Source organism: Phragmites australis, chromosome 10 (assembly GCF_958298935.1).
Source record: "Phragmites australis chromosome 10, lpPhrAust1.1, whole genome shotgun sequence".
Taxonomy (NCBI): Eukaryota; Viridiplantae; Streptophyta; class Magnoliopsida; order Poales; family Poaceae; genus Phragmites; species Phragmites australis.
In genome coordinates this window covers 2,982,533-2,993,435 of record NC_084930.1, presented here as the reverse complement: position 1 = coordinate 2,993,435, position 10,903 = coordinate 2,982,533, and the positions used below count along the sequence as shown (strand labels likewise).

The 10,903-nt window shown below is 41.3% G+C and overlaps 1 pseudogene; it reads left to right on the top strand.

Moving 5' to 3' along the window:
- The first annotated feature begins 8,176 nt into the window (after positions 1–8,176).
- On the top strand, positions 8,177–10,497 carry LOC133930362 (branched-chain amino acid aminotransferase 2, chloroplastic-like; annotated as a pseudogene).
- Positions 10,498–10,903: the final 406 nt, after the last annotated feature.

Genomic DNA, 10,903 nt, shown 5'->3' with positions numbered 1-10,903 from the left:
TCTGGTGTCTCCTGTGTTTCTTCGATTTCCATCCAAATACTCTATTTTTTACTGTATTTTTTGACCTTCAATGTCCACACACATTTTTCAATAGCGAAGACTTGACACAGTTGATAAAATGACTTAGAGGCAATCACTAATATGAATTGGATACCTTGCAGATAATGATTCGTGATGGATTAGAACCTTATTGAGCTTTCAAGATGGCAGCCCATTAACAGGGTCTATATAAGTGGAACCATATGGGATGTGCGCGATATCAATTTCCACCATCCAAAACCCTATCCACCACCTCCACACGACTTCCCTATGAATCCCTAGTCGGCCACGTGGTGTTAGCACACTGGTACATATTGTTTCACCTCTAGACATATGGATACCGTAGAGGCAACAATGTTGTTGCGATGCTAATTGACGAAAGGACACGAGAATGAGATGATCGGTTTGTGGTAAGATCGGCTACTTCCTTAACACCGATATTGGATCAGCTTTATCCAACTCTTCTTTCGATGCGTTGCGCATCTAGTGATAATGACTATGATTCTTTACTCATATGGTTTCATGAGTGAACCTGATACAACTTTTATTTTATACTAGCATACCTTATCCGTTCTCCAACAAATACGACGCACATGGCCACTACTATGTCCTTTAAATAATATATATGTCAGTGTTGTTAAAATATAGTAAAGCAGATATATCGTTGATGATAGAACTACTAACATCGTGTTCACACGACATTTTAACGCTAGTGTATACAGGTTTACAAAGGCTTATTGCACATACTAGATACAATATAGTACCTCGGTTCTTTTTTACTTTACGTTTACAATATTGATGTGGCCACTAATACACATATTTTTTAATATTACTTTTAATTTTATAATTATTTTTTAGTAAAATTTGTTAAATATTAATTAAATGAAGTGTTTTTCATTACGGATCTTATATCATTTATATGTGTTGAATCATACGAATTTTGTATCTATTAATAGTCAATTTTTTAAAAGTTTAGCTGCACGAGTTCTAAAATGACATGTGTTTGAGAATAAAGGTAGTATTTAGCATATCTGTCGTCTGCTGAAAACCATACAAGCTTAATTTATGGAGTCACTCGTCCAGCCAGATTATGCGCGCCCATTTGCTTGTCGTGGACGCGAACGATTCACCGTTCCTCCGGTGCTCATGTGTCATCGTCAGTCACCACGCACCATTGCGCTAGCACCAAACCCCTTCTCACCACTGCGTTGCATCAATGGCTCCATCTGCATCAATCCGCACTGTTTCTTCGATTGCTTCAAATCTACGTCTCCGAAAGATCACTGCTCGGCCTAGTGCATCGTGCACGATGCGCTCCACTATATACTCTGCCGGTCTGCCCTCTCCAGATGGACCAATCGCTTGTCAGTCACAAAGTGCAGTGTATCGCCTCAGTACACTACCGAACTAAGCGCATCGCTGCTTTTTAACTGCTTAACCTTTTGTTCTGTATTTCGTAGTTCGGTAACCATCACATCACAGAAGGCTGTTACGAGCATAATGCCATCTCAAACCCATGCAAATATCGCGCCGGGTTAAGCAACGTATTCTGGCCTGATGACGCACTAGCTAACTAACCATTGCCGCACTGTACGTAACAGCACGATCAGCGTGAACATACCCAGACACCCAGTTGCCAGAAATCTTTTTCACACGTGCGCGCTGCTCTGCTCAGGTAGCCTAAAACACTCACTTTCTATTTTTGAAAAAAAATTCCGAATATTTTTTTTCTAAACTTTTCCCGTTAACTTATCCGAAAAACTTATTGAGAAAACTTATCTTGATAACCTGTCTCGATAACTTTTTAAAAAAACTTTTCAAAAAAGAAAAGTTGTGAAAAAAACTTTTTAAAAACAAAAAGTTACGAATTGCTATGCTGACGCACATGCGTCAAATAGCATGGTCCCTCGGTTGCCCGTGCGCACGTGTTCCACTCTGTCATCTTTCTCCGACGCTGAAGGCAACCACATGTCGTTGTATCTCTGCGCCAAATAGCATGATCCAGCTTGCCTCGTGAATCTCTACAGCAATGACCCACAAACCAATCGAGCATAAGCTTTTTACTTCTAAAACCCAAGAACGCTAGAGCCCATACGGACGCAGATGGCCAATCCCTCTAACTTAAAAAAGCAGTAAGACGTGTTCTTTCACTGGAATATTCTTCTGCCCTGCCAAAAAGATTCATCTACCCTGATCACGTCCGTTCGTCCGATTCCGCAGCCATCCCTACTCGCCTCCCTCATCACGTCCGTCCGTTCGATCCCGCAGCCATCCCTACTCACCTCCCTCCCACGCCGGTCCCCTCTTGCCCCGCTCTTCCTATCTCCACACCCAATTCCGCACGACCCCGTCTGCCCACCGCCTCCCCTCTCACATCAACGCCCACGCCATTCCCAATGCCGTCGTGTGCCCACACCTCCCCATCCCAAATCCTTAGATCTGCCTCCTCCTCTTCACGCTCGCGCCGCGCCTCCACACCACACCCCCACCCCACCCCACCCTGGATCCAGATCTGCTGCCACCATCACTACCTCCTCCACCACCGTGAGGATCAGCAAGGCGGCGGCGGCATGGGGCTAGACGACAGTAGCATGTCGGAGTCGGCACGGCCGCACACCCACCTATCTGCTCGCCCGCTTAGGCTGCCCCTCCCCTTTTCCTTTCTCGCCCCTCTTTGTATTTCCTATCACCGAGCGCCCCCTCCTCCCGATCTCTCTCGTCAGCCAAGCTCCACCGCCACAGCACCGCCAGTTTCTCTGCGTGTGAACCGCGCCCCCCTCATGACTCGGCAGTCACAGATCCCCCAAACCAAACCACCATCAAGGCCCTCCGCCTGCCGGCCTCGTTCGCCATGGCCGTCGCCGCCTCCCTCTCCCACCTCCCCCTCGCGCTGCCCCCTCCACCTCCCCCACCACCCATTCAGATCTTCTGCATTTTTATTTGATGCGGGGTTTACTGATTTGGGCGATTTGTAGTTTGCAGGTGACAAGGATCTGGGGGTGGTAGGTGCGGGGATTTGTGGACGTCAGCGATGAAGAAGGTACGGTGAATGTCTCTTCCCATCTATCATCCCCATGCTTTTCAATGTCCTGCGAATCCATGGGGGTTTTTGATGCAGGGTTTACTGATTTGGGTGATTTGCAGTTTGCAATCGACGAGGAATCTGGGGGCGAAGGGGGGTGCGGGGATTTGTGGTTGCCAATGACGAAGAAGGTACGGTGAATGATCTGGTGTCATCATCTCTTCCCATCTATCCCCCTCACTTATCTAACCTGCGACATATCTGGTTCCCTTCACGTTTTTACAATGAACTGGAGTATACTGCTTTGTGTGTTAGGGTCTGATAAGTGGGCTTTTTATGTTGTAGTGTGGGACTATACTGATTCGTAGTTAGGATTTACAATAAACTGATCATACTCTCTTATTCGAATCATTTTTGTATATACTACTTCGTGTGTTAGGGTTAGATAAGAGGGGGCTTTTCATTATGTTGCAATGGCATTTGATTTCCTGTACTCAGTGTGGGCAGTTTTATGTGGTTCCTTTTTTTTAGAACAAGGACTTGTATTTTGTGCAACTTTAATTTGATGTGGGAGCCAGGAGAATAGGGATGAAGGACGAGTTAGTCGAGGGGAAGGGGAGATCATACTTTTGTTCTGTGATCCCATAGTGGTATTCCTTTATTATTCCAGTCGCTCAAGGCATACCACTATTGAATAATAAAGGGATAATTGGCCTCTTTTGAGAAACAGATAAAGGGATAATTATGCATCAACTAACACTGTCAAATGGTGAACTTAGACTTTTTAACATGAGCTTATATAAGTGCCAACATGGCAACAACTGTTTAACAGTTATGTCGTGGACTTGTCTGTATGTTTCACCCTACTCCGGCTATTTGTGTTGTGCAAAGTGAATTTTTGCATCCTAGATATTGCTTTAAGGGGTGTTGTTGCCTACAATTACTTATACCACCAATACATCGATGTTCACAGTGAGAGAATCCTTAATTCCATATTGTGAGTTAGATCTTCAGGCTGGAGCACGCATTGTTGCTGACAGCAACCCAGATGACGAGCAACGCAAATGCGAGAAAAAGGCAGCAGCTCTAGCTCGGGATATCGATCTTGCTGAGTCAGCTTTTGTAGACAAAGAATAGTATGTCAATAGAATTGTTTGTGTTAGTTCTTGTCCATGCTTCTCTACCCATGTCGGGTGGAGGAAAGCAATAAGTCATTATGTTCTCCAGCGAATCGAATAAATCTAGGAATTGTGGTTAAGGGTTATGCTTATCATTAGCTTTTCTTTTCCTTCGGTAGAAAGGTAGATGTTTTTTTATTTTTTTGTTTCTTAGAAGTATGTAATTGTATTGTTAAATTGAGTCCTCTCATCCCTGATTGGATAAGCTAAGCTAGGTCCAACAGACTCCTAATGTCCTCTGGTTTTCACATTCTTCTTGCTCATGTTGTTTTAGTTTACTAATTAATTGGAATATCAAGGAGGGATTGCCGTGCTGCTACATCACACAATTAGCATGTTTTTTCCTCTAAAATTTGTTCATTTTATTTTTCTTCATCCACAGATTGCATTGTGTTTTAACAATTGTCGACCATGTATAGAACTGAACCGATAAATTCAAATTATTTGTTTTCTTTCTAAGATGAACACTCCTGTTGTGTCATGAACACTCCTTGTATGATGCATGTTTTATTTATTGGGAACATGCTATATTAAACATGTCATATTATTATTTCCTTGGTCATATGATGAGACTTTGTTATTTCCCATAATGTTTTTGAAGGAACTGGTGCTATATAGTGACCTTATCTTTAGAAACTGGTGGGGTGCTAGATTTAGGATCCATTGTAACACACCAGTATTATACTATTAAGCCATAAATATCTCTCCTACTTAAAAAAATAGTAAGGTGTTCCGTCCGTCAGTATATTCCTCTACCTCCATCAGACTCCATTGCGATTCCTCTGCCCGCCCCATCCGCATCGTCATTCGTCTGCACATCTGCTCCATTCCTTCTCCATCCGCTCACCCACGTGCCCGAGACCATTCCTTCTCCATCCGCTCGCCAGCGCATCCGTCTGATTTGTCCTTCGCCCGCCCGCCGTGTCACGTCCCAAATTTCGTAATCGCATGATTAAGCTTAATCATGCATCATTAGCGCCATAATTGGTTTTGAGGTAAATTATTTAGGCACACTAGAACATTTTATTTTGAGTCATTTGAATAAGAGAAAGAAATTCGGGTAAGAAAAAAATTGAATTAGCAGTTAAAACGGACCTCCTCTTTCTTCCACATGGGCCCCACATGTGGCCCCACCACCCACCACACATATTGGGCAACCCCCACCTGAACTCTCACTCCCCTCCTCACTCCTCACATGCTCCCACCATGCTCCCCACCGGCCAAAGAAGCAAAGGAGCAGCCCCCTCTCCCTCTCTCTCTCAAGCACTCTCTTCTTCTCCCTCAAAATTCCACTTCAAGAGAAGGAACCAAGGTGTGCATGTGATGTCGACGCGATCACTAGCTCGTAAGCTATCCATCCCTCCAATTCATTTTTGTTTTCTCGGAGGATTCAAGCTGATTTTAGTATCTTTTGGTGTTTAGGGTTGAAACATGAGGAACACTGGATTTCTTCGTCTCCTGAGCGTTTCACTCTGTTTCCTTCATCACCCCGGGTTACTAACCTCCACAAGCAACATGGGTAAGTCTCTTAGACCCCCTATGGTATTAATTCATGATTTGGTTGGTTGATTTCGTGATAAAGCAAAGTTCATGAGTTCTTGATGCTTTGGACCAAAATGAGGATTAGATGTGATTTGAGTTAGGAATCGAGTTGCTAGATTGATGAGTGAGTTTTAGACCCCATAAACTATCTCAAACATGATCATTTTTGGATTGAAGAGGCTAGCAAGTCGATTTGGCAAAGTTTTTTCCTTTTTTTAGTAGCAATTCTGGATAGTCCGGATTCTCCACAGAAATTTTTGGATATTCCGCAAAAATGCGGAGTATCCGCAGAAATTTACGGATACTCTGTAGTTATTGTTCATCAGGCGGCTTGTAAAATTCATAATAAATTCTCCGTAGCTTAAACAATTATGAAACAAATTTGTTGGTTTCACAATAACCTCCTCTACCTATTAAAAATGTTCTCAGCCATGAAATTGTTAATTAAATTTCTGGGATAAATTAATTATGTTAAGGCTTCATTAATTCACCATTAATTCTTTATAAGTCCAAAATGGGTGAATCCAAATTTTCTAGTCTTCTTATGACTTGTACTAACTAGGAAAAGATGTTCATGCAATTTAAAGTATATTTTCATGACTTTTCTTCATATGCATATTGTAGCATGTATTGTTGCACTTTATTCATACTCATCATTACACGCGCTCTCCCTTTTAGTGAACGAAGAACCAGAGTGTGATGCGGGTGTGAGTGAAGGCGGCAGCGAGCTCCCGCATTTCTGTGAATTCTGTGTGAGGAGTGTCAGGCAAATCCAAGTGCAGTAAGATAAGCAACTAAGCATTTTGCACCTTTTGTTCAAATGAATGGAGTCTAAAAATTGATAAATTATGCTTATATATGTTTGCATATGTTTCGAGTCGATGTCGGGCAAATTGGTAGAACCTATGTTGTTTGCATGATTCGTCTACCTTGGATTATTGTACATCCATATCCTTGTAGTCATAGTCACATGGTCGATGTCTAAGAGTCGTCCGATACACTTACCAATGCTTAAGTCATCAGTAAAAGGCGAACGACGGTATCGCCATTGTTCGTGAGCCTAGGGCTTACTACTTGGTTCACAAATACTTGATGATTATGATGATACGGTTGGATGAGTGGTGAGAATAAGGCGAGATATGTGCGGTGTTAGGGGTGTATCTGCTTCGGAGGAAAGTCCTGGGGGCAGTCCGGGGGAGGAACCCAGGCACCATAGACCTCTTGCATCGGTTAAGATTGTCTGTCATTGCCGTTGGCTTTATCACTTTCCTTACTCACCACATGCCGATCTAATGGTAAGGCGAGTCGAATACCTTTGTAGTTGTGGTCATTTGGGGTTTGAACATTAATAGTGTGAGCGGGTGGGTTTGTAGTGGTACTAGTTTGCTTCTGGAGTAGTTCTAGTACCACCGCACCGAGTGATACATGTTTCAAATGATTGGAGTTTATTGGGAAAGGTTGACATAAGTACCCCTAATATAGACCTATGTGGTTATGTGAGTCGTATGGTCCTCAAGTCATGTGGGTCCAGGAGTATCCCCTGCACGGTGTAAAAATATTTTAAAATACCACGCTCTTGATCATGAGTATGCTTCTGTCCATCTACATCGGTCATAGAGTTTTTACTTATGGTTGATGGTTGTATATGTGGGAGATGGTTGAGTTAGTCTTTGTTTCATATATGTTCTATGGTTTCAGTTATTTATGTTCAGTTGGTTATGCCTGGGTAGAATTTTGTTGTTGTTGGTTAAGTTAATTGCTCATATCTATGTATCTAGGTTGCTTACCGTATATATTTAACTTAATTATATGGCTTTTTCTTACTAATAGTTCAGTGCATAATTCTTGAAGTCGAGTTATATATATATATATGCTCTATATGATTTAAGGCTTGCAAGTACTCTCGTACTCAGCTGCTCTACAGGTTTTGCAGGTGAGGTAGAGCCGGTGTTTGGTTACTTCATGCATATTGATCAGGGTGGCGAGCAAGAGTAGTTCATCCTACTCTCGGATGTCGTGCTTTTGGGGTTGAGCTTAAGGGCATGTGGCTCTATCCTCCTTTTGTTGTATAATTTTTAGTCTACCGATGCTTAGCTTCTTTTGCTGGTTAGGAGTTGAGCGGGCTTTAGTCTCCTCCTACCTCTTTTTTACTGTAAATTGTAATCACTTGTTGCATACTTAAGAACTTGTAATATAACTTTAATTATTTGTTCTTTCTTAAGTTGTGTTGTGATGCTATATGTTAGAAAGGCATGCGTTTCGATTTTAGGCATAAAACACATGTCGAGACTACCAGAGCGGTATTCAGGTTAATCATCGAAATCATGATTAAATAAATAATTAACTTAATAATTAATTCAAATACTGTTTGAACGGTTCCCCCATTCACCAACATTCCTCTGTCCCCTCCGCATTCCTCCTCTCCTCTCCTCTGTGCCCTAGCCGCCGCTCCTCCCCTCCGCGTTCCTCCTCTCCTCTCCTCTGTGCCCTAGCGCCGCCTCCTCCTCCGGCTCATCGACACCCGCCTCGGCAGCCCACATCCACTCCTCCCGGCCCTCTGCCTTGTCCCTCGAATCTGAAGTAGAGTGCCGCTGCACCGTCTCCTGGATCTGAAGAAGAGCATCGCCGCCTTCTATTCAGGTCGGTGCTGTACTGCTCTCTGCATTGTGTCGTATGGAGTGAAATGGGTTTTATGGTGAGGATTTGTGGAATCTGACGATTGACCAGGAGTGGAAAGTGAGGAACTTTTGGATGAGAGGAATCTAAGGTGTTAAATCAAGTAAGTGTTCGGTATTTTTATGCGCATGTGCTCAATAATCTAATTTGTAGTGCTTTCTGGCTGGTGCAGATTCAGAATCGACTTTATTCGATCTCGTCGCTCCCACTAGACTAAGCCTGTGAGAAGATGCGGAGCTTCTCTAGCAAGTAACTGCGCATATGTGATTTCCACTATAAATTGCATGTCTGATTGTCATGCGCCCATCATGGTGTGCGTTAAATTGGCCGTGATGTTGTTACTGTCTTCTGTTGGCATGACTCCTTATTGCTAAGCAGGCAAACATCTGAATTTGTTGATTTGGACTGGGAGAACCTTGGTGTTGGGATTATGCAAACTGACTATATGTATATCGCAAAATGCGGGCCGGATGGGAACTTTGCTGAGGGTGAAATGGTGCCGTTTGGACCCATAGCTCTGAACCCATCTTCTGGAGTCCTAAATTATGGACAGGTTAGTAAGCGGTATAGAACTCTTTGCTTCATATATTCTCTGGTAGATTTGAGTAGTTGAAGATTCTGAAAAGAGGATCCTTTTGAAGGCATAAATACTATATGGTTGTATTAAAAAAATTAATGACATTGAGTCTGATTTGTAGGGATTGTTTGAGGGCCTAAAGACATATAGGAAACCTGATGGGTCCATCTTATTATTTCGCCCAGATGAAAATGCTTTGAGGATGTGAACTGGTGCTGAGAGGATGTGCATGCCTGCTCCTACTGATGAGCATTTTATTGATGCAGTAAAACAAACTGTTCTGGCAAATAAGAGATGGGTGAGTTCTCTGTCTAGAAAGTCTATAGTGCTAATCCCATTACTTATGCTTATGGCTTAATTGTTTATCAAATATCTTAGACTTCCAGGTGCCTCCTACTGGTAAAGGGTCTTTGTATATTAGACCACTACTTATGGGAAGTGGGTCTGTTCTTGGTCTTGCACCTGCTCCTGAGTATACATTCATTGTATTTGTCTCCCCTGTCGGGAACTATTTTAAGGTTGGTATCAATTTTTTTAAGAAAAATCTACTTCCAATATTTTCATTAGACATTTTCATCCGAATAAGTAACCATTATTTTAGATATTGACATATTGTTACAAACTGCGTTCTGTGCTGCATTGTGCTGCCGAATTGAAGTTTCTAGAATTATGATTATTGTGGTACTGTTATTGGTTGATGATTCCAATGAATGAAACTTAGGATTTCCAAATAGTGTATGTACCACGAAGTGTTTGTTAAATTTGTTCACTGGTGCCTGCAGAGAGTTTTATCTCCAATAAATTTAATAGTTGATGACAAGTTTCATCGTGCTACTCCTGGTGTAACAGGAGGTGTGAAGACCATCGGAAATTATGCTTCGGTAATTCTGCTGTACTACTTTGTTGTGCAAGTTATTGAAGCTGCAGGACTATAATTTCCGTAGCTTTGCTCTCTGATACTTATGTTGCTTAAATCCTGATGTGATGATTTTGAACTTTAAATATTCAAATTATAAAAGAATATGTCAGCAATGTGATTTTATAGAATATAGTATCATCTTAATTCTTAAGGATACATTACCACTACCATGCCGTGAAATGACAAAAGTTGAAACTAAGCATATATATCGAATGCAATAATGTCATGGGAGATTTATTTAAAATGGAATATTGTAACCCAGATAATATGTATTTCATGCATCTAGATATTATCCACACTGACTTTAAATATTATACATGGCTTCTTGATTATCATCATGTGTTCTTGTCATCGCACAGGTGTTGATGGCACAAAAGATTGCAAAGGAGAGAGGCTACTCTGATGTTCTCTACTTGGATGCTGTTTATAAAAAATATCTTGAAGAAGTTTCATCATGTAATATTTTTGTTGTCAGGGTAATAGTGTGCTACCATAACACTTTTTGTTTGGCTTGAAGCTTAATCAGCAAAGCTTGGTTATTGCCTGCTGAGTTCGAAATTGACTCCATTCGATTCGATCACTCATGCATGCTTGATTGTTGTCTCGTTGCAACGCACAGATATTAACTAGTTTTTTTAAAAAAAAAAATAGTCAGATCATATTATCCTCTACTCTACTAATTTTTTTTAAAAAAAATAGTCAGAACATATTATCCTCTACCCTACTAATTTTTTTAAAAAAATATATGACTATTTTGATAGTATTTTGTATTTTAAAAGCAATGGAAGATAATATTTTTATGTTGTCACCCTCTTGACGGACGACAAAAGTCTATTTTTTAATTTTCGAAAGGATTCCTGTTTTTTACAATTTTTTATTTTTGAAATAAAAAAATAAAAAAATTGTACATCCGTTTGAACCATTATATTGTTTATAATAATGCAAGAAAA